General features: G+C 35.1%; 1 long non-coding RNA gene across 1 annotated transcript; it reads right to left on the bottom strand.

Moving 5' to 3' along the window:
• Window positions 11,691–12,606, bottom strand: LOC109230614. The gene is made up of 2 exons (XR_002068688.1): window positions 12,497–12,606; window positions 11,691–11,894 (listed from the first exon to the last, which is right to left on the bottom strand). It is a non-coding gene; the product is annotated as an uncharacterized LOC109230614 (long non-coding RNA).

Here is a 23,675-nt window from a genome sequence, read left to right as displayed (position 1 = left end):
TTTCTTTAATTCCTTAAAGCTTCAATTAAACAATTTTAGATAAAAATTCATTACTCGGGCTAGGGACCTCGGAATTCGATTCCGGACACACGCCCAAGTCCCATATTTTCCCACGGACCCTCAGAAATTGTCAAATCATGAATTCGGGCCCGTTTTCCCAAAATGTTGACCGAAGTTAAACTTGGTCTTTTTAAGAAATCCTAAAGAAGCAAATGGGCATATTTTTACTCAAAACCCTTCCAATCCCCGAACCAATCGTCCCCGCAAGTCATAAATTAGTTAAAGCAAGTACGGGAGGCTTTATTTAGGGGAACGGGGTTCTAAAAGGCAAAACGACCGGTCGGGTCGTTAGAGAGAGAGAGAGAGAGAGAGAGAGAGAGAGAGAGAGAGAGAGAGAGAGAGAGAGAGAGAGAGAGAGAGAGAGAGAGAGGAGGGGGTTATAGAGAGAGAATAAATAGGAAGTAAATTTTTTTAAATCTGGCTATATAATATTTTTGGGGCTGTCTTTGCCTAAATAATTTATGATCAATAATTTGTTAATTCCTCTTGCATTTTGTTATCCAGTGTCAATATTTTTCAAGAATGAGGTAACAGCAGGATATGACATAATTTCGGGAGAAATTCAAAAATAGCCTGATTTACAAGTCGTCATTCAATAATAGCCACATTCAAAAGTAATCGAAATTTAGCCATTTTTCATGTAAAGATAAATCTGAACGAAAACACTGTTCAAAATCCGGAGAAATACTTCAGTATAATATACTGGATTTCCAGTATACTTATGCTGGAACTCTAGTATATTATACTGGAGTTCCAGTATAATACATCGGTCCAGCATAATACTGGTGATTGGAGCACCAATGCTTCAATCTCCAGTATATTATACTGGAACTTTCCTTGTGTTGGAGTTCCAGCATACTATGCTGGAAGTTCATACACAGGTGGACCGATCTCCAGTATAATATGTTGGAACTTTTCGTGTTGCAGCAAAATAATGACTATTTTTCAATGACTTTGCAAACACTGGCTATTTTTGAATGACCAATCTGAAAAGTGGTTAGCCCGTGCTATTTTTACAATAATTTTGGTCATATGCCTTATTGTCATCTTCTGTTGGGTTGGCAATACTAGAACTTTGGGCCTATTGATTCATGAGGTTTGTGTTCAATGTGATTGGGCCGGGCACACAGATATACCAATTTGTATTCTAAAATAAAAAACGATCAACTGCCGCTCTTAGTTGGCTTTTTGTTGTTCATCACATGTTCACACATAAATATATACTAATAGTGTCGCATGCGGAAACTCAAAAATAAAAATAAATAAATAAATAATACATAAAGAAATTAATGAAATTCAACATCAAATACGTATATATAATAATATTAAACTTATACATACAGTGTAATTTTTTAATAAAAAAGATTCAGATGAACTCCGTTCAATCTAGGGGTAGGCGTTCGGCCAGTTTGGATTGAATTTGAAAATTTCGGTTTGAATTTTTTATTTTCAGATTGAAAAAAACACAATCCAAATCCAATCCAAATAAATTCGGATTGGATCAGATTTTTTAAATTCGGTCTCGGATTAATCAATTTGGATATGATTTTCAATTTTGAGTTTGTACGTTGAGATGTTTCTTCTTATTATAAAAATGAATAGCCAAATGAAGTACTCATGTTATTGCCTGAAAAGTTCCCCATCATGACCGCAATCATTCAAATAAAGTAAAGTCAGACATCTCTATAATAGCATCCCTATATAACAGTCATTCACAATAAAAGTCTAATTTTTCTAAAAAATTGATTATTTATGTTATAGTTTACCTCTCTATAACAGCATTCTGCTTATAACAGCAACAACCATCTTTATGACAGTACGCTCTTTGTAAAATTACCCCTCTATAACAGCCATGCAGATTTTCTAAGATTATTACTAATAATAATTCTAAATATTTTAATCAAATATTTTATAACTTTAATGTATAACTTATAATAGAAATATATATTATCTTAAGGATAGCATACGTTCCATAAACATATGCACATCAATTTTTAATTTATTTAAAGATCTACAAATGATATATCTTGCATTAGAAAAATACCAAAAAATACTTAGATGATCTTGAAAGATTAATTGTGTGCCTTAGAGTTTAAATATTTATGTGTCCAGTTAAGAATGTGTTAATAATGTATTAGATTTCTTTAGCATTAATTCCTGAAAAATTTATATCTTTTGAGATTTTCAATTTAAATATTCTTTTATCTTTTATATATAATATTTAAAAAGAAAAAATATTAATTTTTGGATTAGTTTTGTCTATAACAGCCAAAATATATTTAGACGCCAATGCTGTTATAGGTGTATAACAGCCATTCACTATAAAAGCCAAAAAAATTCGGAACACACGATGGTGTTATAGAGATGTTTGACTGAATTCAAGTTATGAAATTATTATCAAGAAAACGCAATAGAGACATTAATACGGCCGATAAGAAGTAACAGTAGTATAACCATATCCAAATAGACAGTATTCTGACAATAACTTAATAATTAATACTGAATATATGAGATAATATCTAATGGTTAGGGTATTGAACTTATTACTATTAGCATATGGATAATGGAATAAATATAAAGTATAAAAATTTCGAATTTTCAGATATCCAAAAATTTGAAGTGCCAAATCCAATATCCAATCTGAAATCCAAAAAATTTAAAAATTAAATTTAAAATCCAATCCATAATCCGAAAATACAAACTAAAAATCCAAAATATTTGAATTGCAATTTGTGTTTCGGGTTTGCCCAAATTATGCCCGCCCGTAGTTCAGCCCCTAACTCCATGCATACTAATAATAACATATTGCATAAATAAATTTGTTTGAGCTGTAACCCGAGTTCCACGTTTGAATATTTTGACCAATATATATTCAAAAGTAGACAGATGGAAAGATCACCGAAATCTATATCTTGGAAAAACGGGAGGCGTATATTGATTAAGGTGGGATGAAATGTAGGTGAATGGACCTCAAGAAATATTTTAATTAGAGAACTGGAAGGAATCTTCTTTAGTTCTTTAGAAGCACTTAAGGGTCAGTGTCCAACTGTCAACAGATATGAATTAGCTTTCAAACGGCCGTTATGACTTCTTCACGCTTTAATTTTTTTATATATAAATTAATATTTTAAATTGACATTAGTCTATCAAGAGAGCAGTAATTTTCGAGAAACTAGTTTGATTCAAATACTCATGGAATTATAATTGATGCTAATTTTTTATAAGTAAATTAGATCGTCCAAGATCATATAAGGAATCAATTTATAACTCTATCATCATCTGATGTGAGCAGGAGTGAATTCAGTCTTTGAATTATGGATTCGATCGAACCCAATAACTTTAGTTCAATTCTGTATTTGACTTAAGAAATCAACGGAATATATACAAACTATTGCTTTAGAATACGTTTACTTTAAATGACAAGAATTCTGCATTCATAGGTTTTGAATCTTGGCTAGCTCACCTCTGAATATGAGATTACGAACACTCGAGGATTGTCCATGATAAGAAATGAACATTGAGTCAAACTTAACTTAAAAAATTAATCCACGAGTGAGAATTATCCAAAATCATATAGAGAGACCAATTACTCCATGAGACTGTTAAATTAGAGATTTTGTTTTAGGCTATGTCAAATTCAATCACAAATTCATAATTTAAATACCGTGGGTTCTAATTACTTTATTAGAATGAAAACTAAGGAAGAACTGTGGCATTAGAAATCAATTAAGACATGTTTATTTTAAGTTCCATCTGGTATTTGAATCCTCAACGTTGTGACTTTTACTAGGATTCATGATCAAAATCAACTTAATTCCAAATTCCAGGCTTAATTGGTGCTAAAGATCTCCTACTAGTTATTAAATGAATAAATGAATTTGACAAGTTCAAACAAAATTCTTAAATATATTCAACGTAAATGCATGTAAAATAATTAATAGAAAACAATGACTCCTGTTTAAGCATTAGGCGGTTGTATAGTTATGTGGATTAAATTTATGTGCAGCAACATTTTGTTTAATTTTTACATTACAGGTATGATTGTACTTAGGGGTGTACATGGACAGGATTGGTTCGTTTTTTATCAAAATCAGACCAAACTAATTATATTCGTTTGGATTGGTTCGATTTTGTCCGACTTTTCGGGTTTTTCGAATTTTTTGTTACTTAAATATTATTTCAATCTCGCTTTTTTAAATATTTGATAAGTAAATATATATTTAGTATAAATATAATGACAAATATATTATCTATTAAAATATTCTTATGAGAGAATTTTCTTAGTAACACATTTTGTTGATATACACTTTCAAGGTTAATCGAATTTAGCAATTAAACATAAAAATCAATATGATACCTAAATAATAATAACCACTTCACATTCGAAAAAGATATAACAATTTAGTAGATCTTAACATATGATATGAATATGGAAGAACAAAGAGATTGATGCATTTCAGTAACACTTGATGAGAAAGTGATCATACAACCCATTATTTAAGATTAATAAATATGGAGCACTCCATATGCTATTAAATATTATATCCCGCAAGATAATTTCAAATATTTCTAGATATTTTTTAAAGAAAACTCTATATAAAATCTTAGAAGTATATATAAAAATTATATATTTATATGTCGGTTTGGTTGGAATTTTTTACTCAATACCTAACCAAATCAAACCAAGCCTAGTCGGATTTTTTAATCGATTTAGTTTAACTTTTCGGCTTGATGCCATTTTCCGGTTCGGTTTGTACATCCCTAATTGTACTTACTGTAGGCCTGTAGCCGATTATTCATCATTTCTTGTACATTACCGTAACCCGGTTTCTATTGAAGTTGATTAAATTTTAAATAATCTGATTGCGAATTTTTTTTATTTTATAGAAACCAATATATAGAAGTTAAATTCTACAATATTACGTTCATACCTCTTTTTTTCCATATAATAGTAACGGTTTCCTTTTGTTCTTAGACGGACGTAACATGTGTCAATGCTGATTGCCACATATCGTCATAGCCTACGCCGTTTCAATATTTTAAAGCATGGGCCTCAGGAACTGTATTCAAGGCCAAGTGGTACTAATAATATCTCTTCTTTCTTTTATTCTTCTTTTTTTAACTTTTTGTCTTCTCATAGTACTAATTATGGATATTTACACGATATTTATATTACATTAAGGGATTTTTACCTTTCTATATCACATATGAAACCTTATTACCCTCAATATTTAAGGGTTGAATTAATTACATTTCAACATACCAAATTACCATTTATATACCATAATTAATTTAGAGGTATAATTAATTGGCAGTTTTTTACTCCTTAATTAAAGGTGTCCATATATCCCACGTTTCTCTCTCCCCTTAATTCCCAATATCTGACCAGCACTATTTTCCCCCTCCCATTTCTTTCTCTTCTCCATTCCTTCTTCTTCTCAAAAAATACGGACCCATTTTTTAAAATCAGATTTTTAGCCAAAGAGATTCAATATGAAACCTATTGTAAATCTCATACAATAATAACGCCAAATATTGGTGGTGGTTGTGGCCAACACCAATTTGGTACATATACAACCCTGAAGATTTCATTAAGGAGTAGTCATGGGCCTTTGACAAGGATCAAGATGGAATAAGAAAGGTTGGTTTATTTGTAGTTTTTTTTTGTGAAATTTTGTAGATGAAGAGAAAATTTTGTAGTCAACATATTTTTTCAACATAGATTATAGTTTAATTGTAGTATAAATATAGTAATTTTATAGATACCCTTAAAAACAATACAACTTTATACAATACTTAAACTGATTTGTAGTTTATTTGTAGAAATTTTGTAGATAAAGAGAAAACTTTGTAGTCAATATTTTTTTTCAGCATAGATTGTAGTGTAATTGTAGTATAAATGTAGTAATTTTGTAGATACCCTTCAAGAAATTGTAGATGCATCTATTAAAATCACATAATAGTAAACGGTCCACATGGCAGGTGATTGGGCCCATATATATATATCACCTTTTATTCGTTCGAGATCTTAAGGGATTCAATCCCAACATTAACTGGTATATCATGAGAATATGCAGCACAAGAGAATTCTTGAAGAATCTTCTATTTCTTCAATATATGCCAATGTGAATTCTCAATTAACTTTTTGCATCATAATTGAATCGGGATGGCCAACCCGTTCATGCCAACTAATATTTATTTCAGTAAACCTCTAGTTTACTTGTGGCATGTGATTCCATCATCATGCTTATACTTGTGTAGTACAAATAAAAGAAAAATCGGGTAACCTTTTATATTTACCCGGTATGATTATAGTAATATGAAGATATTCAATCTTCCTTTCATTTATAGTCTCAATATGCCAACCACTTTGGCTAATATATTTGAAACTCAAAATTTTCGTTTGAGACTTACTACAATATCAATGTTATGAACAATTTCATTCATCCGGGTAGTAACAAATTAGCTCTTCCGGAGCTCTTAATTGATTTTGTACTATAAAATCTTTTGTCACACCATCCATATGGTGAATGTCTCCTTCACGGAGAAAATCTTATCATAATAATTGTCATGGTCAAAATCATCATAAGCAAAATCATTTCTTGCTTTACTTTTGCCTTTAATAACTTTTTATAAGGCATGTCAAATTATTTTTGGCGTACCACATGTACGCAACCAATGACATATTCATGTAATCACACACTAATATTCATTATCTCTCTTTCTCTCAAACCTCCCTTAGAGGCGAGTTGTGGTGTGTATCCAATCATGCATTGCACGTCTTTATTCATTACTTTTATCACATATTGTTACATTCACCTTCAGGAATGAATCTGCATTCTCAATGCACAAGTCACATTCTCTTCAAAGAATGGAGTATAATTATCACGACGTGCTTTATAAATTTTTCATACCAATTTGATGGTAAATATTTCCTTCACCAATTGAAGGATTACTTCGAGAACCGTTATAGTTCTCATTTTTACAATTACCATAATGATGACTATTATTTTTTGATCAATGGCACGCCCATGTTCATTGGTCAACCACTTGTCTTCATTTACTTATTATGCATTGCTACCACATTCACTTCAAGAATGGTGCAAATCAAGTGGGACAAGATTCATGCTTTTCCATGAAAAATACATTATTTTTCTTTAATCATCACTATGTCATCCATATGGTGCATTGGAACTCAAACCCAATGCTTGACCCATATAAAGATAATGAGTTGGGACTCGAACCCAACTTTTACAATCATGGATCATCAGGACTCAAAACCCGATGTCTTACCCTCATGGTGCGTTGGGACTTGAACCCACCGTCTTATCCTTAATTAATGGCATAATATGCCAAAGTAGACTCACCCTTGAGACTTTCATGGTATACTACTTTTAATAGTAATAAAAGTAAACTCATATATGTGTTGCACAATAAGTATCTATTTACTGGTAACAAAGGAATCAAAGTTCTTCAAATCACTTTGCAAAAGCTGGTGTATCTCCTTAATTTATGTACATCTTTGGTCTCTGGTTTAGTATGTAACATTTAGCTACATCAGTATATGCTTCTGATTCTCATATAACATCTAACCTGGACATTAGGTGAAAGAGATTAGATTAAACTTACAATAAATATTAGAAAGAAAAACATGGAGTAGTAATTAATTTACATCTAAGTATTTTCAACTTTACAAAGTAATACTTAGTATTGGAAACTTTTCCGACAAATAAAGAACCTTTGAGAAAAACTAACAAGAAAATGAATTAATTAAAAAAAAATTAGAAAACGTATCTTAGCATTATATGCCTTTTCACGATGTACTAGTCTCCTCAACCTTGATATTCGTTTTATTATATTTCATACCATTATTTGAAATTGCTAAATGGAAAAAAAAAATTCATCTCTTCCGGAGGAATATCATGCACAACAGACATATGCCTTTTCTGATATAAGACAATTTTGTAGATGTAGTAACTCAATTGGATAGAGACTCGTGCTGATAACGTGTTACGAAACTTAGCTCAAAGTAATAACATAAAACAAGAAGATAGACAACAACTCTCGCGGCCCAGAATCAAAAAAGAATCCTTCAGTGCAGGATAACCCCAAGGGGTTGTGGGTTTTTTTCTACCAATTGGGGCTCTCCCAATGTAGAGAGAAAGAGAGGACAAAATCTTATTTCTTCATGTATTCAAGTGTATTACAAAATGAGTTCTCATCCTCTATTTATAGTACAACATAGAGGTATACCAAAAGAATTCCATAAGTATGCCATTAAGCATTTGAGTTCATGGAGGAAGATCATGGGTAGGTTATGAAGGTGAGGAAGTTACAACAATAATGGTGAGAAGTAGTGGGGGTTATCTACATAATGGAGAAGAATAGTGGGAGTTATATTTGATTAGTGGACATCCATATAATATGTATTTCATAACAATTTGTAGTTTATTTAGTAGATTTTTGTAGAAAATTTGTTGACTGGAGCTAGAGGAATGGAAAATTTGATTCTCTTTTTCTTCTTCATGGGAGACTCCCCGAAATCAGATTCCAATGTATCTTCAGGCGCAACAAATTGCTGGTGAATCTCGGTAATGGATGATGTTGGAGACATGAGTTGACTTACTGGGTATGGATTAAAAGTTGCAGGGCGTGGACGTGAAAAATGAGGAAAGAGAAGCCTGCAGAAAAAGGAGGAATTGTGAATATGAAAAAATATTTAGTTCCAAATTTTTAGGCGCCTAATTTGGAAGGAATAAGCTATTCAAATATTTATCCCAGATTTGTAGGCGTCTAATTTGGAAGGAATCAGCTCTTAATATTGGGTATTTAATGAATGGTATAAATTTTGTAGGAAAAATATAAACATGGCGGGTAATAATGAAATTATGCACATTTTTAGTAATAAGGTTTCATATATGGTATAGATAGGAAAAAATCCCATAAATTAATGAATGCTGATAAGTAGTTTGTTACACATATTTATCGCTTAATATAGTTAATCAAACTATTTTCTCACTTTAGTTTTTACCTACTAAGATTTAATTGTATAATTTTAATGTAAATACATGATGCAAGTCAATATTTATCGGGCTATAATAATCGCGTTAAATTATATTTGAAACTTTAGGTGTTGATTTGACAAAATAAAAATTTAATCAAATGCCCAAATCGGACCTAAGAAAGTTGTTATGTACGTAACAACATGTAGATAAGAGAGCCTAATTTGATTCACAGTTTCAAAAGTTTTAATTCAATTGTCAGCTATTGTTTAGTTATATTTGTTTAACTGATACATAATTAGTTATGCCAAAAGAGCACCCCTTGACTAAGCTAGTTTGGAAAATCTGATTTGGGTAAAATTCGGTTTGATGATGAAAATGTGTTTGGACATCAGTTTTTAAAACTTATTTTGGAAAAATATGAAACATGACTTATACCAATAAGTTTTAAAAACTATTACAAATACCCATCAATACCATTATCAATAACATTCATATTATCGCAAACCATAGTCCTGAACATAAATAAATTTGGTACAAAATTATCATTTTTATAATGAACTACATGATATACTATTAGATGATTGAGAAGACGAAATAATATTGTAACAAAATAATAAATTGTGGGCTCTTTTATAAAATACAAAGTTTGGGATAATTTTTAAAAATATATAGTAGTGATATTTTGGCCCAAAACCAGCTATTGAGCTGGTTTTGGGATTTGAGATTTTGTTACAGTTTGAGATTTTGCCAAAATGTAACAAAATCTATGGTCAAACATATGTTTGCCAAATAAAACTCAAATTTATTTTGACAAAATTTACGGCCAAACATGTCCGCAATATTATCTAGTGTACTTTAACAATCACAAAATACGAGTTAATATTAGTAAAAAACTAACCAAGCTAGCAGCCTTCCATAACTTCCCAAGTTTTAGAGATATCATCATTTTCATTCATTGAGAGTAAATTATATTGCTTTTTGTGAAAAGAATTTAGTACTCTTTATCATTCTCCAAACTGAAAGATTCAACTTATATCATCTTCAGTTAATTTCAGTATTTTTAATAATTATTCTGACAAAAAAAAAAAAAAAAGAGAAGAAGAAGAAGTTAGAATCGATAATCATAGTGTCCAAGCCAGTTTGCATATACCTCGACTAGTTCCACGTAGGGGTGTTCAAAATCCAAACCGAAAATCGAACCGAAACCGAAGCTTAATGGCTTATTGGTATCGGGTTAACGGTTTAACAGACGGGGAACAGATTGAAATTTTTTTATTAACGGCTTATCGGTTTGGCGGTGGATTATTCAATTTTCTTAGCGAATAATCCGTTAACCCGCTAAGAATATATATATACATATAAAATTTATTTTTATCCATGTTTATATTAAATAATCAAAAAGCCTTCTTCCTCCAGTACTCTATCAAAGTGAATTAGAATAAAAGAAAGCCAAATAAAAGGAGTCATCTTACTATGACAAAAGACAGAATTTGCTGTCTGAAATAAGATAACAAGACCAGTTACACCACTGTTTCATCAACTTTGCCTGGGTTTTAAGGCACCCTAGAATTCAAAGCATGACGAACATTTGTTTTAACAACGGCCAATTGGAAATCTTTCACATGGACTAAGGCCAATGTGCATAAACATAAATAAGATTCTAGACAGATGATTTACCCATCATGGTGTCTCTTCTGCTTCGTCCCTCTTAGTATGTTGACCACCTATTTAAACATGCAGAGACTAAATTTTATTTAATTTTGATTGAATTAGGCCGATAAATAGTCCGATAAGAGCTAAACTGATACTAATCCGCCCGATATCTTATCGGGTGGCTAGCGAATTAATGCATTTAAAAGTCGATAATCGATAAGCCAAACCGTTAAGAGTAAATAATCGCCCAGTCCGCCTGATAAGCAGCCCTAGTTCCACTTCCACGGGATACCTGCTATCTCTCACCAGCAACAGGTACCGTAACTCTGTCCACCAAAGTTAGACTTATAAGAAGAAATCACCTAATTTTTTTAGCGTCCATTGAAATTTGCTATTTTTTTTTAATTAAGGACAAATATTTATCAAGATTGATTTTTACTTTTCAAAAAAAATATACACCATCTTTTTTCACATGACAACATAAATAGTATCCACAATATAGTTATTATATATATCTTATTTAGACGGAGATTATTCTCTCATAAATTTTATTCTTTCTTTTATATTACTTTTGTTATCTATAGTTTAATTGACTAAATCAAATAAAAGTAGTATGTCTCTTTTAATATAGTTCTCTTTGTTGTCTCATTTATCTTCGTTCAGGATTTGCTTTGTTATATTTCACATGATACTTGAGTTATTTCGATCCCAACAAAAGAACAAGATACTTAGGATTCAGAATGGTGGAACTAGGGGTGTGCATAGGTCGGGTCAGATCAAAATTAACATATTTCAGATTGTATAAAATGCAATCTGAATCCAATCCGAATTAACATCGGATCAGATTATTTTAAAGATTGGATCAGGTAAATATTTCGAATTTTTGGATCGGATTGTACGCATTATTAGCTATTGTTAATCTAATCGACTATTACAATTTTTAAGGTTACTTCCATTCATCATTCTAATAAATTAAAAGGCAACAAATGTCTTTCATTGCATAGATAAAACACAATTTTCATGGCAAAATAAAATAAACTAAAATCCCAAATAGATATCTAATAAACTGATATCATCAACAAGAATTCATTAAAAGATTACACAAAAGAGTTTTAAGTTCCTATTTCCATAGCCATCCCACTCAATTCTTGTCTTCTTAATGTACTCCCCTTCATTCTGCAACAATAAAAGAGAGGTTTAGATTGTACACTCGTGAGAATGCATACTTATATCTGTTCTCTTTATAAAGAAAATTAGAGAATATAAAACAGGTAATTTTTTCTTATAGGTTAAATGTACAATCCTGACAAAGTATAGAGTTTAATAGTATATAAGTGTCATTGGCCATAAGTTACTGTTGATAAGAAACCTTGACTTCCTTAGCTCCTTAAGAAAAATGGCATAGCCCCTCGTTAAGTATTTTGTTAGTTTCTTTAGTCAGATCATACCAAACAATCATCTCAAATATGCTGAATACAACAAGAATCACTAAAATATATATAGAGATGCAACTTGTTATAAAATAGGGCACATATCAAGTATAAGAATGCAATAAGACAGTAGTAATACTAGGAATCCTTTTACAATAAGAATCACTAAACTATATATAGAGATGCAACTTATTATAATACATCGACGATGCAAGATTCTCTGTCGGTATTAACATATTATGTAGAATAAGATAGTAATAGAAGAAATTAGTGTAAAAATAATCTAAATAAACATACAAATAAAATATATATTAAACACAAGTAATAGAAGAAATAAGATAGTCTTACCAACTTCAAGTTGTTCAAGATTATCCAAATCTTCTTCAATTTTAACCGAAGTTGTTGATTCATTCTGGAGCCAATCTTGGACACACATAAGAGCGTGAACCAATCTAGGAGTCAGCGAACTCCTAAATGGATCAAGTATGCGTCCACCGGTACTAAAGGCTGATATTGAGACAACACTAGAAATCCGAATGACCACACATCACATGACATCTCAGCAAGAGTGGAAAATCTAGATGAGTTCAACTCCCACCACCCATAGTGTTAAACTTTTCATAGTCATCTGCAACATCTTCACCCAATATTTATCTAACTTTATTTTAGAGTCAATTCATTCGCCCTTCTTATGCTTCTTTAAATCTAGCATGAATTTTTAGAGTGATGATGAAGAAGTAGATGAAGATGTAGAAAATAGACATGAATCGGAAGATGGACATGAACCAGAACCACCATTGAACAAAGATTCTATATATGTCTTCACCATCTTGTATTTCCACACCTATTATTTCTCCAAAATATAGCAGCAAGTGCAAACGAAAGAGATTGAAACTTGTGACGTGGATCCAACGCACATGAAATAAAAATTATTTTGTTCATCATTTTTGGCTCCCTCCAATAACTCTTTTTTCTTTTTGTTGAATGAGAAACTAGAGTCAGACTTAGTAAAAGTAAGAAGAAAAGAAGGATTATTTCTGGGGTGGTGCTTCTATCTGATCCTTTCTCTTTCATATTCTTTGCTATTTCTTTGAAGGCAACATCTTCATTTTGCATCAATTCTTTCAAAGAAGAACTAACAACACATGTCTCAAGAAAGTGCACATTAAACGTAATGTAAAGTGTATCTGATACCTTTAAGGTGAGCTCATACAAAATTTCAAGAAACTTCACAATGCGTCTTACAATATTCCAATCAGTACTTAATAGTGGTCCTGTAGGTTGTCCATCCTCACAAAGACAATTAGAATTATATGACATCAAACCATAATCAATATCACAATATTTTATAAAGACTTCCTTATAAACTGTAGGAACCTTCAACATCAAATATGCGGAGTTCCACAGACACACTCTCTTCTTTCAACCCATCTTGAACAACTAAATTGATGATGGGAGCCATACATCTCACATGAACGTGCTTACCTTCCATCAAGTCAGTGTACCATCTAGTAAACTATTTGGACAATTCTTTAACCATGACATTGTTAGAACTCGCATTATCAACTGTCAAAGTAAATATTATATCTGCTCCCCATTTAAGTAAACACTTAACAATACCAGTAGCTAAATCTTGACCTTTGTGACTAGTAATTGGACAAAAATTCGATACCTTTTTATGTAATTTCTAATTCTTGTCAATATAATATGATGTAACACACATATAATTATTTCTTTAGATTGAAGTCCATGTATCAATCGTAATACAAATCTCTGTTTTGATTCTTACAAAATTGACTTCAAAGCAACTGTCTCTTCATGGTAAATATCAAGACAATCCCTAGTCATAGTAGTACGAGATGGAATATGAATGAAGGTTGAAGAGTTCTCACAAAGTCTTTAAATCCATCTTTTTAAACAGATATAAAAGGTTATTTATCTGTAATTATCATACGAGCTAAAGCCCTCCTATATGCCTCTTGATCAAATTTTCAAGGGATAAGAGACATCACTTGTTTGACCTTTCTGTTGAAAAGCTAATCTTGTTTGGCTTATCTCCGCTTTATGGAAATTGTTCGGACACTTGAGCATATGCGATAGCAAATAGCTTGTACCGCTATTTTTGGTGTTAGCTACATATTCTTCTGAACAATACTTGCATTTCGCTTTTTTAACACCCTCGACATCATTGAACTTGTTGAAGTAGCACCAAGAAACTCATCTTTCTTTCATGGCTTTTATTTTTTTCGAACCAGATTTAGATTCAATGTTGGTTGTGGAATCATTTGAAGCACCACTTTCACCATATTTTTCAAGAGTTTGAAGTTCATTCGTCTTATCTACCTCATCTTCCATCTTCGAAACTGTCACGACCCAAACCAAACGGCCATAACGGGCACCCGGGCCTTACTTGTCGAGCACCAATATAACGTACCTATGTAACCACATCATGCATAAATGGTCCAGAAGGGCCATCATGAGATAATATGAGTAAAACATAAGGGAATACTTGACATAGGATGATCCGACGTGATATACAATTTTATACATGTGATGCAAGGGCCTATAAGTCCGACATGACCATTTGTACACTCAAAACATAGGCCGACAAGGCCATATAAGCATCCATATACATGACATATTTCTACAAGCCTCTAAGAGTACATAAATATCTTAAGATCGGGATATAGACCCGCCATATCAATCAATACATGTACCAAAATACACTGACCAAAAAGGTAACTCCGGAGCAAGTGGAGTGAATCAACACATTCCGCTGAGCTGATAGCCTACTAGGAAGACCATCAACTTGTGTAACTGGACCTTTGGCATGAAAAACATCATCCCCTGACAAAAGGGACGTCAGTGTGAATAAAGTACCGAGTATGTAAGCCAGGAAAGCATAAATAAGAGCAATAATATAAAGAGAGATAGAGAAGATACAACATGTAACATCTAAGTACCTCTGAGGGCGACTGACATAAAATGCATGATACATACATATATATATACACACACATACATATATTTTTAAAAACATATGCCTCGATGGGCAACATCATCATCATATCGTACCCAACCATAATAGGCTCGGTAAAAACGCACCTGGCCCTCACAAGGCTTGGTATAATCGTACCCGCCGACATGGAGCTTGGTAAAATCCAACTGATCAGTAGTTGCACAATAGGTGTTGTACCCGGTTGACTATAGCGCAGCTTGATAAGTGTGGATTTTGACCACTTATTAGTACCTTCTTGATTTAGTTTTAGTCCGAAAGTGTTGATTTGTGTTCCTAAAATGAATGAAAGTGTGCAAATTGCAGGAATGTTGGAGATTTAGACCCTAATGAAGAAATCCAACTCAAAAAGGAGTGTTCCGGCTCACAAGGAGAGAAGGGGCACAACAGACCAAAAGTGCGGTCCGTAGAAGTATGTCTGCGACTGCAGAAGAAAACGCGGACCGCAAAAGTCTCTCTACGGCCGCAGATCTATTATTGAAGCTCGAGGGTGGAATGAAGAGAAGTGCGTACCGTACACAATTCGGGCGGCCGTAGAACATGGTCGCACTAACAAGAATTCAGAAAGTTCAGATAGTGTGCAAAATGACCAAGACTGAAGCCTTGCCTGAAGTGCGGACAGTACATGGAATTGTACGGCCGCAGAAGACGAAGTGCAACCGCAAATCAAATTATGCAGCTGCAGAATCTCTCAACCTGCAGACTCAAGCAAAGAGCGGAATGCACATGGAATTATGCGGCCGCAAAACATCCCGAAGGGCATTTTGGTCATCGAATTTTGGGCCACTATAAATAGATAATCACTTTTTTAAGTCAAGTTTTTGATGTTTTTAAGCTGTGCCGTTGTATTTTACCATTTTGGGTAATTTGTGATCATTTTGGGAAAAAACATCATAGTTTATCATTTTAATTTTATATTACGACTTTAATTAATATTTCTTCTTAATTTTCTTCAATTTCTACTATGAGTAGCTAGACATTTACTAGGGTTGTGACCCAACCCTAGTGTGTAAATATTATGGGTAATTAATCTAGTGCTTGTTAATGATTGTGTATTTGTTATTTAGCCTTGTTCATGCTTTAATTTTAGAATTAATGGTTGCAAACATTGATTCATGCCTTTTTTACTTGGTCTGTACTTGAGAAAGAGAGACTTAGTCTAGAAAAACTTGGCTAACAAGAAATTGGGCTAGTTAAGCTTTTGAGTAGCCTAATTAAAGGGTTTGAACTATAGATAGGGAAAACCCGACTTGAGCTCATATCAATTATTTGGTTTGATACCCATTTGGTCTTGAGAAAGTCAAATTGGGCAAAATCACTCTATGACCGAGAGTTGAGAGCTATAATATACCTCAATCACTAAAACAAGTGTTAACGTAATTAATCCATTAGGCTAACACCTAGGCGAAGATTACATCCTAGGCTTTTTACCTATTTGAAAACAACCAAACACAATTAGTCAATTTATGGTTTCATCTCTCTAGTTAATCATTAATAGTGTAGTTCATAGAAGTAATTTGCATCACCAACTTTATTGGGAGTGTATTTAGTCTATTCTTCTAGACGCATTAAGTGTACACTCTAACACCCATTCTTAGCTCCTTGAGGAAATCGACCCCGACTCATAGTTGGGTACTATTCTTCCAACGACCTATTCCACTCATTGTTGAGTGTGGATTGGGAGTGGATCAATTTTTGGCGCCATTGATGGGGAGCTTTAACGGTGTTAGCTATATATTTGAGTATGTTTTTGGAATATCTTCTTTTCCTTCCGTGTTACTAACTTGTTTAAGAAATCATAAGTACAAACATGGCGAACAATGAGCTTGGAAATATGCCTTTGGGGGACTTGGACGGCGAAGAACAACAACTCGATGAGGTACCTCAAGTGAAACAAGCTTACAAGAGAGGCCAGGTACCACATGACAATGTACCCGTTCCACCCCCACCTCCACCACATCCACCACAAGCGGCTCAAAATCGGATATTGCCCAACGAAGGTTATGCTAGTGCAATAGTTCCTCCCCGTATTAGGGTCGGCAACTTTCAAATCATTAATGTGATGCTCACTCTACTTGAGCAATGTGGCTTCTTCACCGGTGCACCTACCCAGAATGATTACAAACATTCGAAGGGATTTATGGATACATGTTAGGGGAGCAAGCAAACTAATATTTTCGAGGATGCATTGAGGCTAAGGCTTTTTTCCTTCTCTCTACGGGGGGAAAGCTTTAGATTGGTTGGAATGTTTGCCGAACCATTCAATTCGCACTTGGGATGAGTTTGCGACCAAGTTCATTGCTAAGTTTTTCTCTCCTGAGCACATGGCTACACTTCGAGATGAGATATTGGCATTCAAACAAGAGCCAAATGAACCACTACACAAAATTTGGGAGCGTTATAGAACAATGGTTAAGGAATATCCCAATAATGATATGATGGAAAACATGTTGTAACAAATCTTTTATCGTGGGATTAACATAAACAACTAATGTGTAGTGAATCAACTAGCCGGTGGAAACTTTATGACTACGCTTTATGCGGCGGCGTGTGACATCTTAGATGAGATGGCGGCGACGTCAACGGATTGGCAAAGCCGGGCCAATACTCCACAAGGTGATCCGAATATGATCCACCTCCACAAAGAATTGCAAGACCACGGGCAAGCCGTTACCGAATTGACCACTGCCATGACTCAACTAGCAAAGGCCCAACTAAATCAAGTTCAAGACCCTAATCAAGTTCATGCTATGGAGAGAGTGAATGTTTTGGTGAACAAGAAGAGGACCAAGGGTCTACAAATGCAAACCCGAGTGGAGAACTATGTGCAAGATGATGGCGGTTTTGATCAAGATGATTCTTATTATGAGCAAGAGGGAAGAAGTTCAATATGTGAACAATTTTCAAGGGCAAAGAAATAACTTCCAAAGCCCAAACCAACAATAATGGCGACCACAAAACAACCATGGAAATTGGAGTTCTAATAATCAAGGGAATTGGCATAACAACAACAATCAAGGAAATTGGAGTGGAAACAACCAAGTAAATTGGGGAGGCAACAACCAAGGTGGTTGGGGTAACAATCAAGGCATTCGTGGGTCGAGTTTTCCAAGGCCCCCAATATATCTACAACCGAGAAACCCTCCTCCTTATCCTTCCCATGGTTCAAGTTCTTCAAACAATAAAATGGGACGTATTGAGAATATGTTCAAGAAAATAATGAAAAAGAATGCCGATTTGGATTCCCAACTTGCCTCACACAACACATCAATCCGAAATCTAGATGTTCAAATAGGGCGAATCTCTCAAGCTCTAAATTCTCGTCCTAAAAGTGCACTATCAAGTGACACGGTGGTGAACCCAAAGGGTGGTAACAATACGGGGCATGCTATGGCGGTTATCACAAGGATTAGACGAGGCTGGAATGTGCCCATCTCAAGTGAAAGGTGACTTGTCGATGATGACTAAATGATGCAAGAAGAGGAGATCCCAAACAATGTTGTTCAAGCAAATGAGGAAGTTCGGATTGATATTGGTGATAGTGTGGAAGAGATACAAAAGGAGGTGAATCCATTTAGGGAACACATCATTGACATAACGGAACCGATGGTGCAAAAGGCAAAGGCACCATTGCCTAAGCCTCCACATCCATACCCTCAAATATTTGCCGAGCAAAATGGTGAGAATGAATTCAAGAAGTTCATTCAAATAATGAAGAGTCTCTTAATCAATGTGCCATTGGTGGAAGCTTTGGAATAAATGCCGGGATATGCAAATTTTATGAAAGATCTTGTGACAAAGAAGCGGTGAATGAATTTTGAGACTATCAAAGTCACTCATCAAGTGAGTGAGATTGTTCATTTAATGGCTACTAAGTTGGAGGATCCCGGTGCTTTCACAATTCCTTGTACAATTGGAAGTGTCGAATATGCTAAAGCTCTTTGTGATCTTGGTGCAACTATAAATTTGATGCCATAATCGGTTTTCAAAACTTTGGGGATTGGGCAACGGGTGTGATTGAAGATGTTTTGGTCCGGGTTGATAAATTCATTCTTCTAGTGGACTTTGTCATTTTAGATTGTGAAGTTGATTATGAAGTGCCAATCGTTCTTGGGAGACATTTCCTTGCAACGGGTAAGTCTCTTTGTGATGTAGAAGACGGAGAACTCACTTTCCGGGTTGGTAATGAAAAAGTGGTATTCTATGTGTGCAAGTCCATGCGGCAACCAAATAGCAATGAAGTGTGTTCTTTGACTTGGTGATCAATGTTATTGTTGATGATACAAGTGCTACTATCAATGTTGGTGATATGTTGGAGGCCGTTTTGCTTAATTTTGATGATGACGAGATGGATGGTTTTATGGAATGCATGAACTCTTTGCAAGGAATGGGGTCATACAAGTATATACCCCTGAAATTATTTTTGGATCTTGAAAATAGGAAGACTCCTCCTACGAAGCCTTCTATTGAAGATCCACCTACTTTGGACTTGAAGCCGTTGCCTCCACACCTTCGGTATGAATTTCTTGGCCCTTGTTCTACTTTATCGGTTATTCTTTCCTCTTGTTTGACTAACGTGCAGGTTGATTCCACATTGGCGGTGTTACAAAAGAGGAAGAAGGCTATTGGGTGAAACTTGGCGGATATTCGGGGTATAAGCCCTGCCTTTTGCATGCATAATATCAAGTTGGAGGATGGTGCTAAACCGTCTATTAAACATCAAAGAAGACAAATGAGGCTATGCAAGAAGTTGTCAAGAAGGAGATTATCAAATGGTTGGATGCCGGGGTTGTCTACCCATTATCTGATAGTTCATAGACCTCTCCGGTTCAATATGTCCCAAAAAGGGAGGCATGAGGGTGATCACCAATGATAACAATAAATTGATTCCTACAAGAACGGTGACCGGTTGGAGGGTTTGTATGGATTATCACAAGCTCAACAAAGTAACAAGGAAGGATCACTTTCCACTTCCTTTCTTAGATCAAATGCTCGATAGATTGGCCGGACGTGCTTTCTATTGCTTTCTTGATGGGTACTCAGGCTACAATCAAATTCTCATTGCTCCGAAAGATCAAGAGAAAACAACCTTTACATGTCCCTATAATACTTTTGCTTTCAAGAGGATGCCATTTGGTTTGTGCAATGCACCGACGACTTTTCAACGGTATATGATGGCTATTTTCACGGTCATGGTAGAGGAATACCTTGAAGTTTTCATGGATGACTTCTCGGTGGTTGGGGATTCTTTTAATGATTGTCTTGTAAATTTGGACAAAGTGTTGGCTAGACGTGAAGAAACCAACTCGGTACTCAATTGGGAGAAATGTCATTTCATGGTTGAGTAAGGTATTGTCCTTGGACATAAAATGTCAAGAAATGGAATTGAAGTTGACAAGGCAAAATTTGAGGTAATTTTTAAGCTTCCACCCCCAACTTTGGTGAAGGGTGTGCGGAGTTTTCTAGGCCATGCGGGTTTTTACCGACGCTTTATCAAAGATTTTTCTAAAGTGGTGAACCCATTGTGTAAGCTCCTTGAGAAGGATGCCAAGTTCAAATTCAATGATGATTGCATGAGGGCTTTTGAATTGTTGAATCTCAAGTTGACAACTACTCCTATCATTATCGCTCCAAATTGGAGTGTGCCTTTTGAACTCATGTGCGATGTAAGTGACGTAGCGGTTATGGTTGTTTTAGGGCAACGTATCAACAAGATTTTTCATCCCGTATACTATGCTAGTAAGACCATGAATAGTGCCCAATTCAATTATACCGTTACGGATAAAGAGGTCCTTGCTATTGTGTTTACAATTGAGAAGTTCCTCCCGTACTTGATGGGTGCCAAAGTTATTGTCCGCACGGACCATGCGGCGCTTCGTTATCTTATGAGCAAAAAGGATTACAAAGCTCGGTTGATGAGATGGATGCTCTTGTTGCAAGAATTTGATATTGATATCCAAGATAGGAAAGGTAGTGAAAAACGAGTGGCGGACCACTTGTCTCATTTGGAGGAGGAGAGGAGGCCGCATGATGGCCTTGAAATCAATGACTCCTTTTCTGATGAGCAACTTTTGGCAATTTCAATGAAAGAGGTGCCATGGTTCGCGGATTTGGCAAATTAGCTTCTGAGTGGAATCATTCCGGATGAGTTCTGTTCAAACCAAAGGAAGAAGCTCAAAAGAGATTGTCAAGATTATTATTGGGATGAACCATACCTTTTCCGGATTTGTACTGATGGGGTGAATATGAGGTGTGTACCGTAAGAAGAGCAAGGTGATATTCTTGAGACTTGTCATTCATCACCATATGATGGTCACTGTGGCGCGTCAAGAACGGCGGCCAAAGTGCTCAGTTGTGGTTTCTATTGGCCTACTCTTTACAAGGATGTTAGTGATTTAGTGAAAAAATGTGATGAATGTCAATGTGCTGGTGGAGTCTCAAATAAAAATGAAATGCCTCTCACAACCATCTTGGATATTGATATTTTTTATGTTTGCGGAATTGACTTCATGGGCCATTTTGTGAGCTCTTGTAAAAATACCTACATCTTGGTCGTGGTGGATTATGTGTACAAATGAGTTGAGGCTGTCGCTTTACCTAACAATAAGGATAGAAGTGTAGTGGTTTTCTTGATGAAGAATATTTTTACAAGATTTGGTACTCCACGTGCAATCATAAGCGACGGGCGGGGGAGAGGGGGCACACTTTTGCAACAAATCTTTTGACGCTTTACTTAGCAAGTATGGTGTTACTCACAAGGTCATGACTCCCTATCATCCACAAGCTAGTGGTCAAGTGGAAGTCTCTAACCGGGAGATAAAGAGTATCTTGTCTAAAATGGTTAATGCTAATCGAACGAGTGCTATGGGCTTGTCAGATGGCTTACAATACACCTATCGGAATGTCTCCATACCGGTTGGTGTTCAGGAAAGCTTGTCATCTTTCGGTGAAATTAGAGCGCAAAGCAATCTGGGGTCTAAAGAAATTGAATCTTGACTGGGATGTAGCCGCTAACTTGCGGGTTACACATTTGAATGAACTAGATGAGTTCTACTACCATGCTTATGCGAGTTCGTCCTTTTACATATAAAAGATGAAATATCTCCATGACAAATACATTTGGAACAAAGAGTTCAATGGTGGGCGATCTTGTATGGTTATCTAACTCAAGATTGAGAATGTTTCCCAGGAAGCTAAAATCCAAGTGGAGTGGTCCATTTGAAATTGTTAGTGTGACAACTTTTGGTGCATTTGGCTTGAAGAACAAAAATAATGAAGTATTCCGAGTCAATGGTCACCGGGTGAAGCACTTCTTGGGAAATGTTGGAGATAGCCACGTGGTGGTGGTCATTTACTTCACTTGAGGGTTCTTTGCATCGTGCCGCGATGTTAAATCAGGCGCTTCTTGGGAGGCGACCCATGTTCTTTTCCTTTTTCTTTTGTAGTTAGATGTTATTTGTGTTCCAACTTGATTTGAATTGTGCTACAGGGCTAAGAGTGACTTGCAAGAAGGGTGAACTGAAAAAAGGGCTAAGTTTGGAAGGATCTGCGGACCGCACGGGACATTCGCGACCGCATATTTCACATGCGGACCGCACAATTGGAAGCTTGCCAAAGTGTAAAAATTTCAACTCTTTGAAGTTTGAGCCAGTAAGTGTGGGGCTAATCTGCGACCGCAAGTGGAAATCTGCGGCCGCGCTAAAAATGTGCGGACTGCACATTAAGATCAGAGAAGGACGACCTTGGTGATAGAGTGCGGATCGCACATGGAAATCTGCGGCCGTTCTCGACCCCTTTTCCCTCTTAAGACTCTTGGTATAAATAGAATATTGAGTTTATTTTTCACTTTTCACTCTCCTCACAATCACTATTACTCTACAAGTTTCCTGATAGATTTTCACTATCCCACACACACACCTGCCTGTGCTTACACACCTAGTGCACTCACTATATCTGGTATGCTTAATTTCATGTTAAATTTTTGTGTTAGTTTAATTTTTGAAATTTTAGTTTCTTTTTAGGCCCTCTGTTATTAGAGTTCATCCATGTGTCCATGTGAGGTAGATCTAAATTGGGTAGTTGATAAAACATGCTCTAATGGGTTGAGTTTGTGAGATTTCATGTTTATACCATGTTGTCATGTCTATTTGTACAAGTAATTGCAAAATCTAAGTAGAAAAAGACAGCATGTTCATAATTTTTGAAATTTTCGGCCACACTTGAATTTGTGTGGTCCGCAGTTTTGGTGTTTTGGGCAACCTGGTAAAGACAAGTGCTTCTGCAGCCGCACTTCAATTGTGCGTACCGCAGAAATCTTAGAGAGCCCGCACTAAAAGATGTGCAGACCGCAGATGTATTATGCGGCCGCAAAACAGCCTCCGCGCTTTCTTCAGAGAGGGCCTTGTGAACCTCTGATATTTTTTGACAGAAGTGCGCTTGCAATTGTGTGGTCCGCACTTCCTCTCTATGGCCGCACATTAAAAATCTACGGACCGTAAATCCCAATTTTAG

Source organism: Nicotiana attenuata, chromosome 7 (assembly GCF_001879085.1).
Source record: "Nicotiana attenuata strain UT chromosome 7, NIATTr2, whole genome shotgun sequence".
Taxonomy (NCBI): Eukaryota; Viridiplantae; Streptophyta; class Magnoliopsida; order Solanales; family Solanaceae; genus Nicotiana; species Nicotiana attenuata.
This window is presented reverse-complemented; position numbering and strand designations above follow the sequence as displayed.